Raw genomic sequence first — 22,354 nt, 5'->3', positions numbered from 1 at the left:
GAAAAGGGTTTTGCATACAGTAAGCACTCAATACACATTTGGGGAATAAAAGGTCCCCATAATTTTAATTCTCTGCAAGTATTAAGATGCAGGAACATTACATCAAGATGTTGGCCTAACCCTCCTGCCCAAATCCCTTAAAATAACACTAAAAAAAAAAAAGAAAGAAAGAAACAAAGAAAGAAAAGAAAAGAATGGGCTTGTGTTTCAATAAATGTGGAGTAACAGGGACTGTATTTACCTGACTGTCTGAAACAACTAAACAATGGAACAAAATATGTGAAACAATGGCACTCAAGACATTACACAAGAAGCAACAAAAGACAGTGAACAGTGATACACGAAAGATGACAAAGGGGATAAATCTTACAGTTGCCCCAGTGTACTACCTGTATAAAGAGGCGAGGAGGGAGGACCCAGACAAAACATGGCAATTTTCCCATGTCAAAGACATGAAGCTGGGAGTTAAGATGGCAAACTAGAGACATGAACTGGAAGTCATAGAGTAGAGTGACAGAGACGAGAGAGCAGTTTGGAAATCTGCCAACAGTCGCCTCTGAGTCTTCAGCAAAGTAATGATCAGTGCACGTATGTGAGGAAAATACTCAAAATCAGGGTAAGAACCACCCAAAAGGAGCAGAAGGAACAATGCCCGACGCCCACACAGGTATACGAGCAAGCCCTGTTCCCAAGAGTCAGAATGGGAAAGCTCATATTTCGAATAGTATCAGTTAGAGCAGGAGTCAGCAAATTACATCCCACAGATCAATCTGGTCCAGCTGCTATTTTTTGTAAACCCCAAGAACTAATAATGGTTTTTACATTATTAAACAGCTGGAAAAAAAAAAATCAAAAGGCAGTATTTCATGGTAACTGAAAACTATATGAAATTCAAATTGCAGTGTCCAAGAATAAAGTTCATAACCATGCTCACTCATTTAAATACTCTCTATGGCTGCTTCCACACTACAACAGAAGGGATAGATAGTTGAGACACAGACTGTATAGCCCACAAAGCCTAAAATATTTACTATCTGACTCTTTAGTGAAAAGTGAGTCTTGTGTCAGTAGAAGAAAATTAACTTTAGAATAAACACATATCTGGTCCCACCTAACAAAGTTTAAAAGTAAGATACTAAATAATCAGTTTCCAAGTAAGTGAATCATGTCGTAGAGCTCAAGAATATTACAGGTATACAAACATATCTAGCACAGTAAAACTCACAATGTCTAGTATCTAATCAAAATTACCAGACTGAAAAGGAAGCAGAAAAATTTAGCCCACAGTGAGAAGAAACACCAATCAAATCTGACCTAGAAGTGACTCAAATAATAGAATAGAAATGGACATTAAAAGTCATTATATGACTATAAATGACTATAATCCATATGTGCAAGAAACTAGAGGAAAGACTAAACATGTTGAGTGAAGACATAAATATAAAAAAGACCTAAATGAAAATTCTGGGAGAGGAAAACTGCAGTGTCTGATATTAAAAACACACTGAATACAAGTATTGGGAGTGACATCAGCATCACGGCGGAGTGACCTTTCCCCATAAACTCTCCCCAGATAAGATACAACAAAAACGACATTCACATACCAACAAAGGACACTCACACAACACAAAAGGACATCTGAGAGACCCACACAGCTGCACATCTGAGAGTGGACATGTTGGAGTCCCTGGAAGGAGTGCGGAGAGGTTTGGGAGAAATCTTCCCCCTCCCCATTCGATCGGCAAATCCAGGTTTGCAGGGCTCTGGGGGGGGGGGGGGATGGGCAGAGGGAGGGGTGGCCCTCTGCGGGAAAACTCTCACTCTCCAGGTTCTCTCACAGCCTGTGGGAAATTCCCATATGGAGGAGACGGAATTGTAGCGGGGGTGTCATCAACATCTGAGCACCCAAGGAGAGCAGATAGTGAGGGAAGAACAAGAAGCCCCCCAGAACCAGGCAGGCAAAAGAGAGAGCCCCTCCCCACTGCACGCCCAGCACATCAGCTCAGCCAATCAGCCAGAGCGCCCACGGATCACAACAGGCTCAGAATACACAGTCTTTGACTCCCACCCAGTGGTAGAAGGTGGAAACTGTGACCAGATATTTTTAGGATGAGGAAAAACAAGTCCAAGTCAGCAGGCATGATGCAAAACTATATTAAATCACCAGACCAGAAGGAAAATGACAAACATCCAGAAATCAACCCTGAAGGCACAGAAATTTATAACATAAATGACAGAGAATTCAAAACAGCTATCATAAAAAAGCTCAACAAATTACAAGAAAACACAGATAGACAATTCAATGATATCAGGAATTTCTTCACAAAAGAGACTGAGGGGCTGGCCCAGTGGCATAGCGGTTAAGTGCACATGCTCTGCTTCAGCGGCCCCAGGGTTCACAGGTTCGGATCTCATGTGCGCACCGATGCACCTCTTGTCAAGCAATGCTGTGGCAGCATTTCATATAAAGTAGAGGAAGATAGGCACAGATGTTAGCCCAGGGCCAAGCTTCCTCAGCAAAAAGAGGAGGATTGGCATCGGATGTTAGCTCAGGGCTAATCTTCCTCACAAAATAGATTGAAACCATAAAGAAAAACCAATCAGTACTGTTGGAGATGAAAAACACAATGGAGGAGACAAAGGAAAATTGAGAATCTTTAAAGAACAGAGCTGACAATATGGAGGAAGGAATTAGCATTTCTAGGATAGGAATGCAGAAATGCTCCAGACAGATTAGGAGAGAGAACTAAGACCAAAAAGAAATGAAGAAATTATCTGAGTGCTCACTTCGGCAGCACATATACTAAAATTGGAACGATACAGAGAAGATTAGCATGGCCCCTAAAAAAAAAAAAGAAATTATCTGAGAAATATCCAACTCAATTAGGAAATGCAACATAAGGATTATAGGTATTCCTGAGGGAGAAGAGAGGGAAATAGGAAGAGAGAGCCTGTTCAAGGAAATAACAGCTGAGAACTTCCCAAATCTGGGGAAGGAGCTGGAAATACCAGTGGATGAAGCCAACAGATCATCTAAATATATTAACAGGAAAAGACCCTCTCTAAGGCATATAGTAGTAAAGCTAGCAAAAGTCAATGACAAAGAAACAATATTAAGAGCAGCTAGACAAAAAAATAAAAGGTACAAAGGAATTCTCATCAGGCTCTCAACAGATTTCTCAACATAAACTTTACAGGCTAAGAGAGATTGGAGTGATATATTCAAAATTCTGAAAGACAAAAACTTTCAGCCAAGAATACTCTATCCAGTGAAAATATCCTTCAAATACAAGGGAGAAATAATAACTTTCCCAGATAAGCAAAAGCTAAAGGAGTTCATGGCCGTGAGACCCCCACTACAAGAAATGCACAAGAAGGCCCTCATGCCTAAAAAAAAAGAGAGAAAGGGGATACAAAGCTTTGAGCAAGGAGAAAAATAGGTAGACAAAATCAGAAAAATAGCAGCTCTCTATCAGAATAGGTGAGCAAACACTTAATTACCAAAATCAAATATTAAGGGAAGGAAAACACCAAAAATAAATACAACCTCATCACTTTAAACACACACTCACAACACAAGATGGAATAAGTTGTGATAATAATAACTTAGAAGGGGAAGAGGAAAGGGATCGAATCAACTTAGTCTAAGGAAATAAGATGTCATCAGACAATGGACTATCTCATCCACCAGATTTTTTATACAAACCTCAAGGTAACCACTAAACAAATCATCAGAACAAAATCACATACAATAAATAGAAAGAAAACTAAAAGAACTACCAAATTGAATTGGTACTCCAAAACACACAGGACAAGAAACAAAGGAAATGCAAAAGAACTGGAAAATGAGCAAATAAACAGCAACATTAAGCCCTCATATATCAATAATCACTCTAAATGTAAATGGATTGAATTCTCCAATCAAAAGACAGAGTGGTGGGATGGATTAAAAAGCAAGACCCAAAAATATGCTGCCTCCAGGAAACACATCTGAGCTCTGAAGACAAACACAGGCTCAGAGTGAAAGGATGGAAGATGATACTCCAAGCTAATGGCAAATAAAAGAAAGCAGGGGTCGCCATACTTATATCAGACAAAGTAGACTTCAAGATAAAACAGGGAATGAGAGACAAAGAGGAGCAATATATAATGATAAAAGGGACACTCCACCAAAAGACATATCAATTATAAACATATATGCACCCAACATAGGAGCACCGAAGTACATAAAGCAACTACTAACAAACCTTAAAGGAGATACTAACAACACAATAGTAGGGTCTCTTAATACCCCATTTACATCAATGGATAGATCATCCAGACAAAAAGTCAATAAGGAAATAGTAGACTTGAATGAAAAACTAGACAAGATGGACTTAATAGACATATACAGAGCACTCCATCCAAAAATTAGAGACTACACATTCTTCTCAAGTGCAGATCGAACATTCTCAAAGATAGACCATATCTGGGGAAACAAGGCAAACCTCTATAAATTTAAGAAGACTGAAATCATAAGAAGCATCTTTTCCGACCATAATGCTATGAAACTAGAAATCAACTACAAGAAAATAACTGGGAAAGTGACAAAGATGTGGAAATTAAACAACATGCTACTGAACAACCAATGGATCATTGAAGAAATTAAAGGAGAAATCAAAAAATATCTGGAGACAAATGAAAATGAAAATATGCCATACCAACTCAAACTGCATATGGTATGCAGCAAAAGCGGTCCCGAGAGGGAAACTTATAGCAATAAAGGCCCACCTTAACAAACAAGAAAAATCCCAAATAAGCAACCTTAAACTACACCTAACAGAACTAGAAAAAGAAGAATGAACAAAGCCCAAAGTCAGCAGAAGGAGAGAAATAATAAAAATTAGAGCAGAAATAAATGAAATTGAAACCAAAAAAACAGTAGAAAGGATCAGTGAAACAGAGAGTTGGTTCTTTGAGAAGATAAACAAAATTGACAAACCCTTAGCCAGACTCATTAAAAAAAAAAGAGAGAAGGCTCAATTAAATAAAATTAGAAATGAAAGAGGAGAAATTACAATGGATACCACAGAAATACAAAGGATTATAAGAGAATACTATGAGAAACTATATGCCAACAAATTGGACAATCTAAAAGAAATGGATAAATTCTTAGACTCATACAACCTCCCAAAACTGAACCAAGAAGAAATACAGAATCTGAATAGAACAATCACAAGTAAAGAGATCGAAACAGTAATCAAAAACCTCCCCAAAAATAAAAGTCCAGGACCAGATGGCTTCTCCAGAGAATTTTACCAAACATTCAAAGAAGATTTAATACCTATCCTTCTCAAACTATTCCAAAAAAAAAGAGGAAGATGGAACACTTTCCAACACATTCTACGAGGCCAACATCACCCTGATACCAAAGCCAGACAAGGACAACACAAAGAAGGGAAACTACAGGCCAATACTGCTGATGAACATATATGCAAAAATCCTCAACAAAATATTGGCAGACCGAATACGGCAATATATTAAAAAGGTCATACACCAAGACCGAGTGGGATTTATACCAGGGACACAGGGAGGGTTCAACATCTGCAAATCAATCAACGTGACACACCACATTAACAAAACAAGGAATAGAAACCACATGATCATCTCAATAGACGCAGAAAAAGCATTTGACAAGATCCAACATCCATTCATGAAAAAAACTCTCAACAAAATGTGTATAGAAGGAAAGTACCTCAACATAATAAAGGCCATATATGACAAACCCACAGCCAACATTATACTATTCAATGGGGAAAACCTGAAAGTCATTCCCCTGAGAACAGGAACAAGACAAGGGTGCACACTCTCACCACTCTTATGCAACACAGTACTGGAGGTTTTGGCCAGAGCAACTAGGCAAGAAAAAGGAATAAAAGGAATTCAAATAGGCAACGAAGAAGTGAAAACTTGCAGTATTTGCAGATGACATGATTTTATATATAGGAAACCCTAAAGAATCCATTGGAAACCTATTAGAAATAATCAACAACTTCAGCAAAGCTGCAGGGTACAAAATCAACTTACAAAAATTTGTTGCATTTCTGTATGCTAATCATGAACCAACAGAAAGAGAACTCAAGAAGACAATCCCATTTACAATCGCAACAAAAAGAATAAAATATCTAGGAATAAAGTTAACCAAGGAGGTGAAACACCTATACAGTGAAAACTATAAGACATTATTAAAAGAAATCAATGATGATGTAAAGAAATGGAAAGATATCCCATACACATGGACTGGAAGAATAAACATAGTTAAAATGTCCATATTACCTAAAGCAATCTACAGATTCAGTGTGATCCCAATCAGAATCCCAAGGACATTCTTCACAGACACAGAAGAAAGAATACCAAAATTCATATGGGGTGACAAAAGACCCCAAATAGCAAAAGCAATCCTGAGAAAAAAGAACAAAGCTGGAGGTATCACAATCCCTGACTTCAAAATATACTACAAAGCCACAGTAATCAAAACAGCATGGTACTGGTACACAAACAGACACACAGATCAATGGAACAGAATTGAAAGCCCATAAATAAAACCACACATCTACAGACAGCTAATCTTTAATAAAGGAGCGAAGAACATACAATGGAGAAAGGGAAGTCTCTTCAATAAATGGTGCTGGGACAACTGGACCGCCACATGCAAAAGAATGAAAGAAAACCATTATCTTTTGCCATACACAAAAATTAACTCAAAATAGATCAAAGACTTGAAGGTGAGACCTGAAACTATATAATTCCTGGAAGAAAATATAGGCAGTATAGTATCTGACATTGGTTATAAAGGGATCTTTTTGGATTCCATGTCTACTCAGATAAGGGAAACTAAAGAAAAACAAATGGGACTTCATCAGATTAAAGAGCTTCTACAAGGCAAGTGAAACCAGGATCAAAATGAATAGACAACCCACCAGCTGGGAGAAAATATCTGCAAATCATATATCCGACAAAGGGTTAATCTCCATAACATATAAAGAACTCACATAACTGAACAACAAAAAAACAAACAACCCAATCAAAAAATGGGCAGAGGATAGGAACAGATACTTCCCCAAGGAAGACATACAGATGGCCAATAGGCATATGAAAACATGTTCAACATCACCAATCATCAGGGAAATGCAAATCAAAACTACACTAAAATATCACCTTACACCCATTAGAATTGCTATAATCACCAAGACAAAAAACAACAAATGTTGGGAGGTTATAGAGAAACGGGAACCCTCATTCACTGCTGGTGGGAATGCAAACTGGTGCAGCCTCTATGGAAAAAAGTATGGAGATTTCTCAAAAAATTAAAAACAGAAATACCCTATGATCCAGCTATCCTACTACGGGGTATCTAGCCAACAAACCTGAAACCAACAATCCAAAGAGGCCTACGCATCCCTATGTTCACTGCAGCATTATTCACTATAGCCAAGATGCAGAAGCAACCCAAGTGTCCCTCAACTGATGACTTGATAAAGAAGATGTAGTGTATGTATATACAATGGAATACTACTCAGCCATAAAAAAAGACAAAACCGTCCCATTTGCAACAACATGGATGAACCTGGAGGGTATTACGTTAAGAGAAATCAGCCAGAGAGAGAAAGACAAACACCGCATGATTTCACTCAAATGTGGAATATAAACTAACAAACAAAGAGAACTGTATGGTGGTTACCAGGGGCAAGGGGGTTGGGGGGTGGGAACAGGGGGTGAAGGGAGGCATTTATATGGTGACTGACACACAATAAAATACAACTAAAATTTCACAATGTTATAAACTAATAAGACATCAATTAAAAAAATACACTGAATAGGATAAAAGTCAAATTGGACATCACACACACACAAAAAGATTAGTGAACTTAAGAACACAGGAATAAAAACTAAACAAAATGATAGAGAAAATAGATGAACTGAGGATTGATGAACTGTAGGACAACTTCAAGTGGTCAAATATACACGTAATTGGGAGTCCCAGAGGACAGAAACGAGTAAAACTATTTGAAGAAATGATAGGGAAAAACTTACCAAACATGATGAAAATACAAGATAATAAATTTTGTAGCATGCAGCTAAATACTTATAGAGAAATTTAGAGAACTAAAAATCCATACTGGAAAAGAAGCAAGGTCTCAAATCAATGACCAAACCTTTCACCTTAACAAACTACAAAAGAGGGGGCCAGCTCAGCGGCACAGTGGTTAAGTGCGTGCACTCCACTTCAGTGGCCCAGGGTTAGCAGGTTCAGATCCTGGGCACACACCGTCGCACCGCTCGTCAAGCCCTGCTGTGGTGGCGTCCCATATAAAGTAGAGGAAGATGGGCACAGATGTTAGCCCAGGGTCAGTCTTCCTCAGCAAAAAATAGGAGGACTGGCATCAGATGTTAGCTAAGGGCTGATCTTCCTCACAAAAAAAAAGAAACTACAAAAGAGCAACTGAAACACAGTATAAGGAGAAGAGAAGAAACAATAAGTAGCAGAGATCAATGAAACCAAAACCTGGTTCTTTGAGAAAAATAAAATGACAAACCTCTATGCAGACTGAGAAGGGAAGAAAAAGGAAATTAACAATATCAGGAATGAGATGGATTAGGAGATACTACAGACATGAAAAAAATAATCAGAATACTATGAGCCATGTATGCTGATACATTTCAAAACTTCAATGACATAGAAAAATGCGTTGAAACAAATTACCAAAGCTCATCCAAACAGTAACAGATAATATGAACAGTCCCATATCTACGAATGAAATCAAATCTGTAGTTTAAAACCTTCCCATAAAGAAAACTCCAGGCCCAGATGGCTTCACTGGTGAACTAAGCCACAAATTAAAGAACACCGATTCTATACAAACTGTTCCAGAAAACTGAAAGGAGGAAATGCTTCCCAATTCCTTCCATGAGGCCAGTATTACTCTGATAACAAAATCAGACAAACACGTCAAAAGAAAGAAAGCTACAGACCAATAGCCCCCATGAACACAGATGTGAAATGTCTTAACAGAATTTTAGCAAATATATAAAAAGGGTATTCATAATGACTGTCTTAGTCTGCTCAGGCTACCATAACAAAATACCATAGACTGGGTGGCTTAAACAGCAGAAATATATTTTCTCCCAGTTCTTGAGCCTGGAAGTCCAAGAAAAAGGTGCCAGCATAGTCAGGTTCTGGTGAGAGCTCTCTTCCTGGCTTGCAGACAACCACCTTCTCTCTGTGTCCTCACATGGCAGAGAAAAGAGAGAGAGATCTCTTCTCCTCTTCTTGCAAGAGGTCACAGTCCTATCAGATTAGAGGCCTAGTCTTATGACTTCATTTAACCTTAATTATCTCCTAAGATCCTATCTCCAGACACAGTCACATTGGGGGTAGGGCTTCCACATATAAATTTTGGGGAGACACAATTCAGTCCATAGCAATGACCAAATGGGTTTTACGGCAGAAATGCAAGATTGGTTTTAGAAAATCCATCAGTATAATTCACCACATTAACAAACTTAAAATGCAAAAGCAATAATAATCTCAATATATGCAAAACATTTTGACAAAATCCAACATGCATCCCTGATAAAATTTCTCATCAAATTATGAACAGAAGGGAACTTTCTCAATCCGAGAAAGGGCATAGTGAAAAATCTCCAGTTATCATCATACTTAATAGCGAAAGACTAAACGCTTTCCCCTAAGATCAGGATGAAGGCAAGAATGTCCATGGTCACCACTTAGATTCACTACTCTACGCATAGTTCTGGCAAGAAAAGGAAATTAAAGGCATCCAGATGGGAAAGAAAGAAGTAAAATGGTCTTTATTTACAGACGACATGATCATCTATGCAGGATCTTTTTTTTAAAGATAAATAAGTGAGTTTAATAAGGTTGCGCAACACAAGATCAATATGCAAACTACAACTGCATTTTTACATATCAGTAATGAATAATTAGTAAGTGAAATTTTGATTATCATAAGACATAAAATATTTAGAGATTAATGTGACAAAGGATGTAGAAGACCTATACAGTGAAAACTACAAAATACTGTTAAGAAAAATTAAATAAAACCTAAATAAATGGAGCGATTTACTGTATTCCTATATCAGAAGACTCAATATCTTAAGGTGTTAATTTTCCCCAAATTCATCTGTAGAGTCAACATAATCCCAATAAAAATTCCAGGAAATTTTTTTGTAGAAATTGATAAGCTTATTCTAAAATTCATATGAAAACGCAAAGGACCTAGAATAGCTGAAATACCTTTGACAAAGAAGAATAAAGTTGGAGGACTTAAATTATCTGACTTCAAGAATTATTACAAAGCTAGTTTAGTCAAGGCAGAGTGATATTGGCCTTAAGACAGAAAAACAGATCACTGAAACAGAATACAGGGACAAGAATTAGATCCAAAAATACATAGTCAATTAACTCTTGAAAAAAATTTTTTATTGAAATAAAATTTACATAATAAAATCCACCATTTTAACCACTTTCAAGTGTACAATTCAGTGGTTTTTAGTATATTCACAATATTGTACAACCATCACCACTATCTAATTACAGAATATTTCCATCAACCCAGAAAGAAACCTTATCCCTTCCAAGTCCCCCCACCTCCACCTCTGCCAACCACTAACCTATTTTCTGTCTCTATGGATTTGCCTAATCTGGAAATCTAATATAAATGGAATCATACTCAATGAAACCAAAAGTTGGTTGCTTGAAAAGATGAACAAAATCGACAAACCTTTAGCTTGACTGATGAAGAAAAATAGAAGATTCAAATTACTAAAGTCAGGAATGAAAGCAGGGATATTACTAACGACCTTATAGAAATAAAAGGATTGTTAAGCAAATACCATGTTGAATGCTAACATATTAGATAACCTAGATGAAATGGACAAATTCCTAGAAACAAACTACCAAAACTTACTCAAGAAGAAATAGAAAATCTGAATATCCATAGGGTATTCAAATAAAGAGATTAAGTCAGTAATCAAAAAACTTCCCACAAAGAAAAGCCCAGGACCAGATGGCTTCACTGGGGAAATTCTACCAAACATTTATAGAAGAATTAACACCAATCCTTCTCAAACTCCTCCAAAACATACAAAAGAAGGGAATACTTCCCAACTCATGCTATGAGGCCAGTATTACCCTGACATCAAAACCAGATTTAAAAAACTGTTGATGAGTATCCTTTATGAATGTGGACAAAAATATCTTTAACAAAATACAAGCAAACTGAATCGAGCAGCATACTAAAGAGAATACATACCATGACCAAGTGGGATTTATCCCAGAAACGCAAGGGTTCAGGATATGGGCTAGTCATGTCAGAAAGACCAATCATGTGATTAGACAGTTGGGGCTTTGAGCCACGTGATATCAGCCCCACCTCCATGGAGGGGAGAGGGACTGGAGACTGAGTTCAATGACGTGGCCAAAACTCCAATTAAAAACTCTGTTACACTAAAGCTCAGTGGGAGCATCTCGACTGGTGAATACACTGATGTGCCAGGAGGGTGACTCGCCCTGATGCCACAGGGAGAGGGCATGGAAGCTAAACGTACACTGTGACCCTCCCAGACTTTACCCTATGTATCTCCTCATCTAAATTGTATCCTTTAAAACAAAACCATATCGTTAAGTACAGCACTTTTCTGAGTTCTGTGAGTCATTCTAGCAAATTATCAAACCTGAAGCAGGTCATGGTGACTTGCAGCTGGCATCTGAAATGGGGGCAGTCTTGCTGGTGACTGTGCGCTCAAATCTGTGGAATCTGACGCTAGCTACAGGTGGTTAGAGTCAGAACTGAATTGTACTGCAGTACACCAATTGGAGTCAGAACAAAATCCAAGCAAGGATTTTTGTGAAATTTGACATGCCGATTCTAAAATTCAGATGAGACTACCAAGGGCTGAAAATACCAATATCATTTCAAAAGAGAACAAGGTAGGAGAAACTGCCTTAGCAGACAGAAGAACTTACTTTAAAGCTAGAGTAAGTAAAACCATGGGGTAAAGGATACACGAATGTAATAAATAGAGAGGCTAGAAATAAACCCACAGATACTTGGAAATTGGTAAATGAGAGGTGGCATTACAAATTAGTATGGAAAAAAAAACCCTCACACATGTAAGGGAAAAAAGAAACCTTACACATTACACAAAAATAAATTTCAGGAGGTTTAAGACTACAATTTGAAAAAACAAAACTTTTAGGATAAAATATAGATGAATATCTTACGAACTCAGAATCATAAAGACAAGGGTTTCTTAAAGGAGATATAAAAAGTGTAAACATAAAAAACAGACAATTGTACTACACTGGAATTTTCAACTTCGGATCAACAAGATATACTATAAAAATAGTTAAAAAGATAACCAATATTGAGATATTTACATTGCAAATAAAAAATGGCAAAGGATTGACATTTGAAATATATAAAGAATTGCTACAAATCAATAAAAACAGACAACCACAAAGACAAGTGAGGAAGGCTATAAAAAGGCAATTCACAGAAGAGAAAAATGAATAGCCAAAAACATGAAAAAATGTTCAACCCTATCATGGCAACAATAAGAAACTAATTCACAACCACATTACCAAAAACTTAAAAGTCTAACAACACTAAGTGTTGATTATCTGGATAAACAGGAACCCTCATACACTGCTGGCAGTATATAAATTGATAAAGCCACTTTGGAGAGCAATCAGGCCGTACCAAGGCTAAAAAACAAAGACATGCATACCCTTCAGCCCAGCAATTCCATCTCTAGGCAAAGCCACTAGAATGTTCATTACAGCACTACTCTTAACAGCACACAAACAAACCTATTATAAATATCCACCAACTAAAAAAATAAATTACAGTATTTTCATGTAATAGGATACTATACAGGAGTTAAAGTAAACAAAACAACATGCATCAACATGGATATGTTTAAAAAACAGTGTTGGGGTGGAGAAAATTGTAGAGGAAGGCATACAATATTATACCACTTAAAGTTTTAAAGCATGTTAATCCATACTCTGCATTATTTATGGATATATAAATATATACTCTTAGTATAAAATGTTCGTGGGAGTAATAAACTCCAAAATTCAGGACAGTGGTTGCCTGCGGGAATGGAGGATCAGAACAAGAGTAATACACAGAGGGTTTAAAATAAATCTGTAATTTTAATGTCTTGAAAAGTAAAAGCAAAAGCAAAGAAAGTGAAAGAAAAGGGCACATCCTAGACAATTTCAGAACTCCAGGGATTAAAAAGTCATAAAAATCCTTGAGGAAGGAAAAGCAGCTTACTTGCAAAGGTACAAGAATCAGACTGACAGATTTCTCATCAGCAACAGTGGATGCTGGAAGATAAAAGAGCAGTATTGCCAAAGTTCTGGGGGAAAATTATTTGAACACTAGAATACTATATTCAGTCTAAACTGGCCGTCAGAAGAGAGCGCAAAATAAATGTATTTTCGGACATGCAAGATCTCAAAGTTCACCATTTAGACACCATGGTTGAAAAAGAACGTACTACAGCAAAAGAATGAATCTAAGAGGAAAAATGTGTGAGTCAAAAACAGTGGTAAAGGGCCAGCCCGGTGGCGCAGCGAGCAGTTAAGGGCACGCTCTCCGCTTCAGCAGCCTGGGGTTCGCAGGTTTGGATCCCGGGCATGCACCGAGGCACTGCTTGTCAAGCCATGCCGTGGCAGCATCCCATACAAAGTAGAGGACGATGGGCATGGACGTTAGCCCAGGGCCAATCTTTCTTGGCAAAAAAAAAAAGAGGACTGGCATCGGACGTTAGCTCAGGGCTGATCTTCCTCACACACACAAAAAAACCAGTGGTGAGCAAACAAACTACTAAAACATATACTTTAATTTAAATAATTGTTGAGAAGCACAAAAATAAACTAATGACAATATAGAACTAAAATCCCAGGTAATTAACACATGGCAGGTTGGGTGTGGGACTGAGAGGCAGGGTCAGGAAGGAGAGCCTGTTAAGATTCTTATATTGCTTGAGTTTATTATAGTTATTAAGGCAATTTACTGTGCTCTAGTATCAACCTTAAAGAAAATGGAAAAATCTCCCAATATTAATTTCCTTATAGATACAGACTCTATGTTATTGATAATTCCAGCTTAAGAAGTATATAGGGGCCGGCCCCATGGTGTAGCAGCTAAGTGCGTGCGCTCCACTCCTGGCAGCCCGGGTTCAGATCCTGGGCACGCACCGATGCACCGCTCCTCAGGCCACGTTGTGGCAGCGTCCCATATAAAGTGGAGGAAGGTGGGCACAGATGTTAGCCCAGGGCCAGTCTTCCTTAGCAAAAAAGAGGAGGATTGGCATGGATGTTAGCTCAGGGCTGATCTTCCTCACAAAAAAAATAAAAATAAAAAATAAAGTATATATAACTTCCTTATGTGGTAACATTTTGTCTTTCAAGATGATGAAGCTATCCTTCACTAATTAAATGGCATGAGACCACACTTTAATATAACTCAAGTAACATTACAAGTTTGAGTTACCACATGGTGTCTAATAGTATGTGTAATAGCTGGAGAAAGAGTCACTTGTAAAATGGAATTAAACTCAAATATTTCTGCTAGAGAATCTTTCAAGATTAATCAAGAATTACTCATCAACTATCAACCCACACAAATGACACACGTTTACTTATCTACTTCTCGTCTATATAATGGACTCAAACCACTCTATATATTTGACATACACGTTTCTCTGTTTAGAGTTGGATTTCAATTTATTTGAAGTTCCATTTGTCACTTTGTGGGGAGGGGAGAACAGAAAGGATGTCCAACAACTTTCAAGTCTTTACCCAGCACAACACAGCAATCTCTAAAATTATAACTAATATTTTTTGCAAATGAAAACAACAGAATATCTCCAAGACAGCTTTACCTATAAAAGAATATAATTGGGCACCAAAGTCAAGATAGTTTAGTAAAGCTAGTTTTAATTATCCTAAATACATAAATAAGGTACTCTAAAAAACTGTCCTTACCAAAATAAGTTAAATGTATATTTAACACATATATAACATATACATGTATAACTTAAATACTTCACAAAAAACAAAAGAGCTGCAAAATAAGATATACTGCCATCATCTGTCTATTCAGAGTAAGCTTTTAGTAAGCTATAAAATTAACATGGTTAGTTCTTCACATAGTGCTCATATATGTTATTAAAATTCTGAATTTTTAAAAATAAAGTATCACCCTTCCCCCATAAGCCCTGGGTGTTTTTGGCTATTTCTTTCCTCAATAAATGAAATTATTACCTACCTACTCTTTAAGCCAGAAACCTGGGAATAATACTAAACTCTTCTTACTCAAATCTTTTTCAGATCTAATCTTTCTTCTCACTCCCCACAGCCACTGGCCAATTCATATCTCACCAATAATATTGTAACAACCTCTGATTTCCTACTCTCAAGCTGCCCACTGCCTTTCCAACAACTCAAAAAATTTTAGTTTCAGAAATAAAAATTTCACGTCACCCCTGATGGAGATGATACAAAACAATTCAGAGAAATTGGGCTGGGAATTTTTTTAAAAAATTAAAAAATGTAAATAGCAGAGAAGTAATAATGACTTTTCCCTGAGATATCTTGGGAAAGATAAAAGAAAAACTGGATTTTAAAACTACACTTTGAAGATTTCCTATAAAAAGTAATAAGCTTAGAAGACAGAGGTTAACACATATGCTTTGGCATGCAGTTAAGACACGGTATAACCAAAAATCCGAGAAAGGAATTGAGAGCATCTCAGGCTTCTAAGGTATTATTATAAAAACCAAGATGGAGAGGACCTGGGAGGAAACACCTGAGAAAGAAAGGAAGAAAAGGAGGGAAGGAGGGAAGGAAAAGAAGAAAAGAAAGGAAGATAGAAAACAAACAAGTGGAGGGAGGCGGATTCAGTAGTACGTATCTTTATAAGCAATACTCAAAAGGAAAAGGGGAACTACGCCCTGACAAATCTCTAGCAAGCAAAGAATAAAATGAAAAACTAAAAATACATCAGAATACCCATTATTACTAATTTGAAACGTGAAATTTATTCATTCAACTAACATTTGAGCATCTACTGTATGCTAAGTACTATGCTAGAAACAAAGTGAATAAGGCAAAATGAATTCTTCATGGAACTTATAGTCAGTCACTGACATGTTGCCTTTATTTAATGTGCTTTTTTTTTTTAATTTAAATAAAAATACTTCTAAGGCATTTATAACTCATGTGTCCCAATCTAATTTTCTCACACGGTCTCAAGTTCCTCAACCACAAATCTTTTAGAAACCTAATGGCTAAAGTTAGATTGCAATATCCTGTACAAACCATATTATTTCACACTTCTATGCCTTTTCCCATGCTTTTCCCTACGTGGAATGCTTTTCCATTTCCTATTCACCATTCAAATTTCCATAATGACTACATTGATGCTATATGATATCCACTGAGGTACTTGCTCTTTTATATTCCCAAAGCACCTCCATTACAACAGTTACACTTGTATATAATTGTTTGCATAACTAGATTCATGCAAACATGACAGAAATACATGCTGTCTACAAGAGACACACTTTAGAATCAAAGACACAAGGAGGTTAAAAGTATGGAAAAAGACATACTGCGCAAAGCAGTAACCAAAAGACAGCTAGAGTGGCTACACTAGAATCAGACAGGAGACATTTAAGACAAAATTTGAAGAAAAGTACCAGAACAAATAGGTGAGAACAGACATTCCTGGCTACACATTAGAATCACTGATACCAAGGCCCCAGTCTCCAAAGATTCTGATTTTACTGGATTGTGGTAAGGCCCAGGTACCAGTATTTTTCAAAGGAATTCCCTAAGTGATTCTAATGTGCAGCCAAAATTAATTAAATCACCCGATCATAATAAACGTTGAAAACCACTGAGCTAGAAGGAAGAAGCAAGACCACTTCTTTAATTAGGTAAATGGAAGTCATAACAGTAGGGGAACACACCCTGGAGGCTTTTGAACACACTGCACAAAACTTTACAGCTACAGGAGATGGAATCTTAATTCAAAGATTCCAGAAGAGAATTATTTCCAAGTCTGAGGAAGACTAGGGTTGTCCTAAGCAATGATGAACAGGTAAAGATTCATGTTCAAGGCATTCAATTGTACCTATGAACTTGTATTTCTTTACTTTTAATATATTTCAATATCCCATTAAAATATTATACCTTTTATAATAATGCTCATACTAATAAAATTGGAATTTTTAAAAGTAAAAAAGCTGGGGCTGGCCTGGTGGCACAGTGGTTAAGTTTGCGCACTCTGCTTCAGCGGCCCGGAGTTCGCAGGTTGGGATTCCAGGCGCGGCCCTACACACTGCTTATCAAGCCATGCTGTGGCGGCATCCCACATACAAAATAGAGGAGGATGGGCAGGCATGTTAGCTCAGGGCCAATCTTCCTCACCAAAAAAAAAAAAAAAGAAAGAAAAAGTACAAAAGCATAAATGAGTAGAAAAGCATGCTTAATCTAACTCAGAAGCTTAAGTGTTCAGATCATTACTTAGTGTTCAGAGCAAGACCATGGTACTGACGATCATATTACAATCATAAGATCATACCTGAAGGGACAGTACAGCAGTGAAGAACTAGGTCTCTGAAGCCAGATTTACCCAGTTTAAAATCCCATAGCATTATAAACTACCTTTGTATCAAATTTTCCTCCAACTCTTTAATGCTGTGTGACTTCAGGCAAGATAGTTCACCTCTTTAAGATTCAGTTTCTTTACAAAGTGAAAACTGTAACAGTAATATAGAGTGGTTGTGAAAATTAAATAAAATAATCTTGGTAGAAGACTTTCAGTATAGAGCCTGGCTCAATGGTAAGCTGAATAACTATAACATTACAGTCATGCACTTCTCAATGACATTTTGGTCAATGACGCACCACATACATGACAGTGGACCCATAAGATTAGTACCAAATAGACTAGGTGTGTAGTAGGCCATACCACCCAGGTTTGTCTAAGTACACTCTGTGATGCTGATGTTTGCACAACGAAACTGCACCATGATGCATTTCTCAGAACATATCCCCATTGTTCAGCGACACATGACTGTATTACTAAACGCATTTAAACCTATAAAATTATGATGAAGCATGCATACTCCAAAACCCCTCATTTTTGTATTTTTATAATTTATTTTTGTTTCTATAAAAGATGGGAGAAGATAATTAAGGTTGAAAAGGGAGGTCCAAAATATGGAAAAATAGGAAAGAAAAAAGATGAGACATAGTTACCATGGTGAATCAAACCAGGTAAGTGTAAAAGAGAAGATAAGCTATAAAATGAAAAAAGGTCATGAAGGCAAAAAGAAAGACAAGGACAAACCAGTTGATTATAGTCAAAATTTATAGACCAAAAAATCTCTAAAATGAGGAATGTTATGGAATGTCTCAATTCAGATGCCGGCCCAAGTTAGCACTACTGGAGATGGCTCCTTTATGGTTCTAACAGAGTACAGCTTGGCAAGACTTTAATGGGAATATAAATTAAGCTCCATTATACTTCTGATCAGACAAAGTTCTTAAATGTGTTATCATCTTGCTATATCCCAAAACTCCAAACACCAAAAGCAAGTTACAATTTGGAATAACTCATTCTATCTATATTTTTTTCCCTAAAAGACTTTTAACACTTAAACATTGAGGAAATGGCAATTATATTTATTTACAGAGCCAACTGTGAGGATGCTCAGGACACAAAGAACAGGAGAAGTATCAAAACCAATTCCCTGAGATATCCAGCATTCCAAATGCCAAAGCTTCATAACCAACACTCTGCACTTTCCCTGTAAAACACTGACTGATGCTGAAGACACATAATACTGTCCACTAGTAAGCAGACTATTCTCCAGTATGTTCTCTGCAACCCTCTGTCCCCTGAGTAATCTAAGTAAATCTTTTAAGTTCTTTCCACCTTCAATCAATACATCCTTTCCCATCTTGAGTATGTGGCATCACCATTTACCCAACCTTATCCTCACCAAGACCTGGGGACTCTACCTCCAAACGAGATCTTAAATCAGTCTACTTGGATGAGACATTGAGGCCAACACAAAAGCAATATTACGATTCTTACCCTTACCGCCAATTACTATGTCACTTGGTCCCCATCCCAGCCTTGCCTTATGACAATTAGGCAGAGGAAGCCATGGCTATCCTTGAGCGAAAGAAAATAGTTCAATGTAATGTCATCACCCTATTAACAGAAAAGCTTTTAGACTGACCGAACCTAAGAAAAAAGAGTAATAGTAAAAGAGTTGCACGTAAAATTAGATAAATACTTAGGAAACTACTGCTTTATTATTTTCACTCACAGGACACCCTAGGCACTTAATTTGTATTACTCTGGTTCTAAAAGTGTTCTCATACACAAAGATAATCATCTGATAGTTATCTTTCTTCACTAGAACAGGGATCAGCAAATTTTTTTCTGTAAAGGGCCAGATAGTAAATACTTCAGGGGCCCCGTGGCTTAGAGGTTAAGTGCGCGTGCTCCGCTACTGGCAGCCTGGGTTCAGATCCCGGGCACGCATCGACGCACGGTTTCTCCAGCCATGCTGAGGCCGCGTCCCACATACAGCAACTAGAAGGATGTGCAACTATGACATACAACTATCTTCTGGGGCTTTGGGGAAAAAAAAAAAAAGGAGGATTGGCAATAGATGTTAGCTCAAAGCCAGTCTTCCTCAGCAAAAAGAGGAGGATTAGCACGGATGTTAGCTCAGGGGTGATCTTCCTCACAAAAAAAAAAAAAGAAAGAAGAAGTTCCTTCCTATAAATAAATAAATAAATACTTCAGTTTTTGTTTTTTGGTTTTTTTTTGGTGAGGAAGATCAGCCCTGAGCTAACATCCATGCCTATCCTCCTCTTTTTTTGCTGAGGAAGACTGGCCCTGGGCTAACATCCATGCCCACTTTCCTCCACTTTACATGGGACGCCGCCACAGCATGGCCTGACAAGCAGTGCGTTGGTGCGTGCCGGGAATCCGAACCCGGGCCGCCAGCAGTGGAGCACGCGCACTTAATCGCTACGCCACAGGGCCAGCCCCAATACTTCAGATTTTGCAGGCTATATGTTCTTTGTCACAATCACTCAACTCTGCCACTTTAGCATGAAAGCAACCACAGACAATATGCAAACAAATTAGCATGGCTGTACACCAATAAAACCTTATTTACAAAAACAGTCTATAGGCCGGATTTGGCCCACAAACTGTAGTTTGCCACCCCGGTATTAGACTATCACAAACTCATCTTTAACTTCTAATTCCATGCATCCATTTAAAATACAATATTACACTAACCAAATGGGACACAAAATCTGGTTAATTGAAGTGCTAGCACTAACCAACAGGTCAATTACTTCCAACTATCTATGGAAAGAGTATCATTCTCATATGTTGAGCAAAGGTTTATTTAAAAATTTACTTTATATAAGATTTAATTCTAAAATGAAGTTTTAGAACAGACATGGTCCTATAATAAATCAGGGAAAAACTATTCATCTGATAAACACTCATCCTTGCCTTCAAGAGCTTACAGTCTCGTAGGCTGGACTGTAAGTGCAAAATGTGTAATGAGTACTAATGATATGAAATCTACACAGGGCACACGTGGGGATAAGGAGGCAGAAGTGGTTAATTTAACTTGAGAAACAGAGGAAGCACGAAAAATTTCACAGAGCACTTGGTGCTTAAAGAGCAGATTAATGATGGGTAGGAGTACAGTGAGCAGGCTAGGGAAGAAAGATGGAAAGAGAATATTCAACTCAGGTAGGAGGATGAAGAAAAGGCTAAAGATGTGAAACAACCTCTCAGACCTTCAGAGATCTGCAAGCAGTTCAGCATGACTAAAACAGGGTAGCAATGACAATAGAAAAGTGAGGCTGAATATAAAAGAGGATAAAGAAATCGACTCAAGACTTGGAACAAAGTAGAAAGTATGTCAGAGGTTAAAGTGTAAGATGGCTCCTTGGTTTCTGATCTAGGTGACTCGGGTGGATAACGGTAATATTCATTGTGAGAAGTAATTCAGGTTTAAAAGTAAATAAAAGCAGCAACTCAATTTTCCTTTTATAAAGCCTCTTAGAAGACTACTTTTATTTTTCTTTAACTTTTTTTAGGATATAATTGACATATAACATATTAGTTTCAGGTATACAACATGATTCAATATTTGTATATATTACGAAACAATCACCACAAAAAGTCTAGTTAGCATCCATCACCACATAGCTACAAAATTTTTTTTCTTGAGATGAGAACGTTTAAGATCTACTCTCTTAGCAACTTTCAAATACACAATACAGTATTATTAACTATAGTCACCATGCCATACATTACATCCCCAGGACTTGTTTATTTTATAACTGGAAGTTTGTACCTTTTGACCACCTTCACCCATTTCACTTCTTGGTAAAAGATTACTTTTAAATAATTTTTTTTTTTTTGGTGATTGTACCAAAGACATACTTAGTATAGACAATGAAATGTGAAAAAATATAAGCAAAACCAAAAAAAAAAAAAATGAAAACCTATAATTCTACCATCCAGAAAATGATTAAGCTAAATGAGTACAAATACAGGAAAAAAGGCATATAGACAGGATAAATACAAAGCTAAACAAATTATAAAACAAAATTCACTAAAATATGTATCATTACAAAGTGCACATTATACTTGCCCATACAATAAAATTTTTTAAAAACTTATTGCTTCATTGTCTATCTTTGCTGCTAAACTGTGAGCTCCATAAGGGCAAGGATCTCATCTATCTTGCTCATTAATGTATTCCTAGAGCATAAGCATGCCCGGCACATAGTAGGGTAATCAATTAAGATTTCTTGAAAGAACATCACTTAAAAAAAAAAAAAAATGAAGCCCCAGATTACTCTCTCAAGTAATATTTGATACCATAAAAATTCTAACATAAAAAGAAAATAGAAAACACCCTGAAACCCTTTGTAATGAGATCTACCATACAGTAAAAACAGAAAAAGCAAAACAAAAAACACCCAGGCATAATATATTAAGACTATATCCATCAGGTAGAGAGCCAAAGAAATTTTCTTAAATCCTGGAATACACATAAATACCTTCCTTGAATACATGATTCAAACTAAAGTGCACTTTGGATCTGAATTGTTCTTACTTTTCCACACTGCATACGGTTGTACATCTCACCATAAAATTATCATAGAGATAATTTTAGTCTATTAATTTATAGACTAGAATTCACATATTAC

The 22,354-nt window shown here is 37.0% G+C and overlaps 1 protein-coding gene and 1 non-coding gene across 3 annotated transcripts in view; one reads left to right on the top strand and one right to left on the bottom strand.

The window, feature by feature from the left end:
• The window catches only part of RSF1 (remodeling and spacing factor 1), a 148,033-nt gene that overhangs the window by 119,435 nt on the left and 6,244 nt on the right, over nucleotides 1-22,354 (bottom strand). The gene's annotated exons all lie outside the window — the stretch shown is intronic.
• LOC131409176 (U6 spliceosomal RNA) lies at nucleotides 2,780-2,885 on the top strand. Its single transcript, XR_009220856.1, has one exon. It is a non-coding gene; the product is annotated as a U6 spliceosomal RNA (small nuclear RNA).

Source organism: Diceros bicornis, chromosome 7 (genome assembly GCF_020826845.1).
Source record: "Diceros bicornis minor isolate mBicDic1 chromosome 7, mDicBic1.mat.cur, whole genome shotgun sequence".
In the NCBI taxonomy this organism is placed as follows: domain Eukaryota; kingdom Metazoa; phylum Chordata; class Mammalia; order Perissodactyla; family Rhinocerotidae; genus Diceros; species Diceros bicornis.
This window is presented reverse-complemented; position numbering and strand designations above follow the sequence as displayed.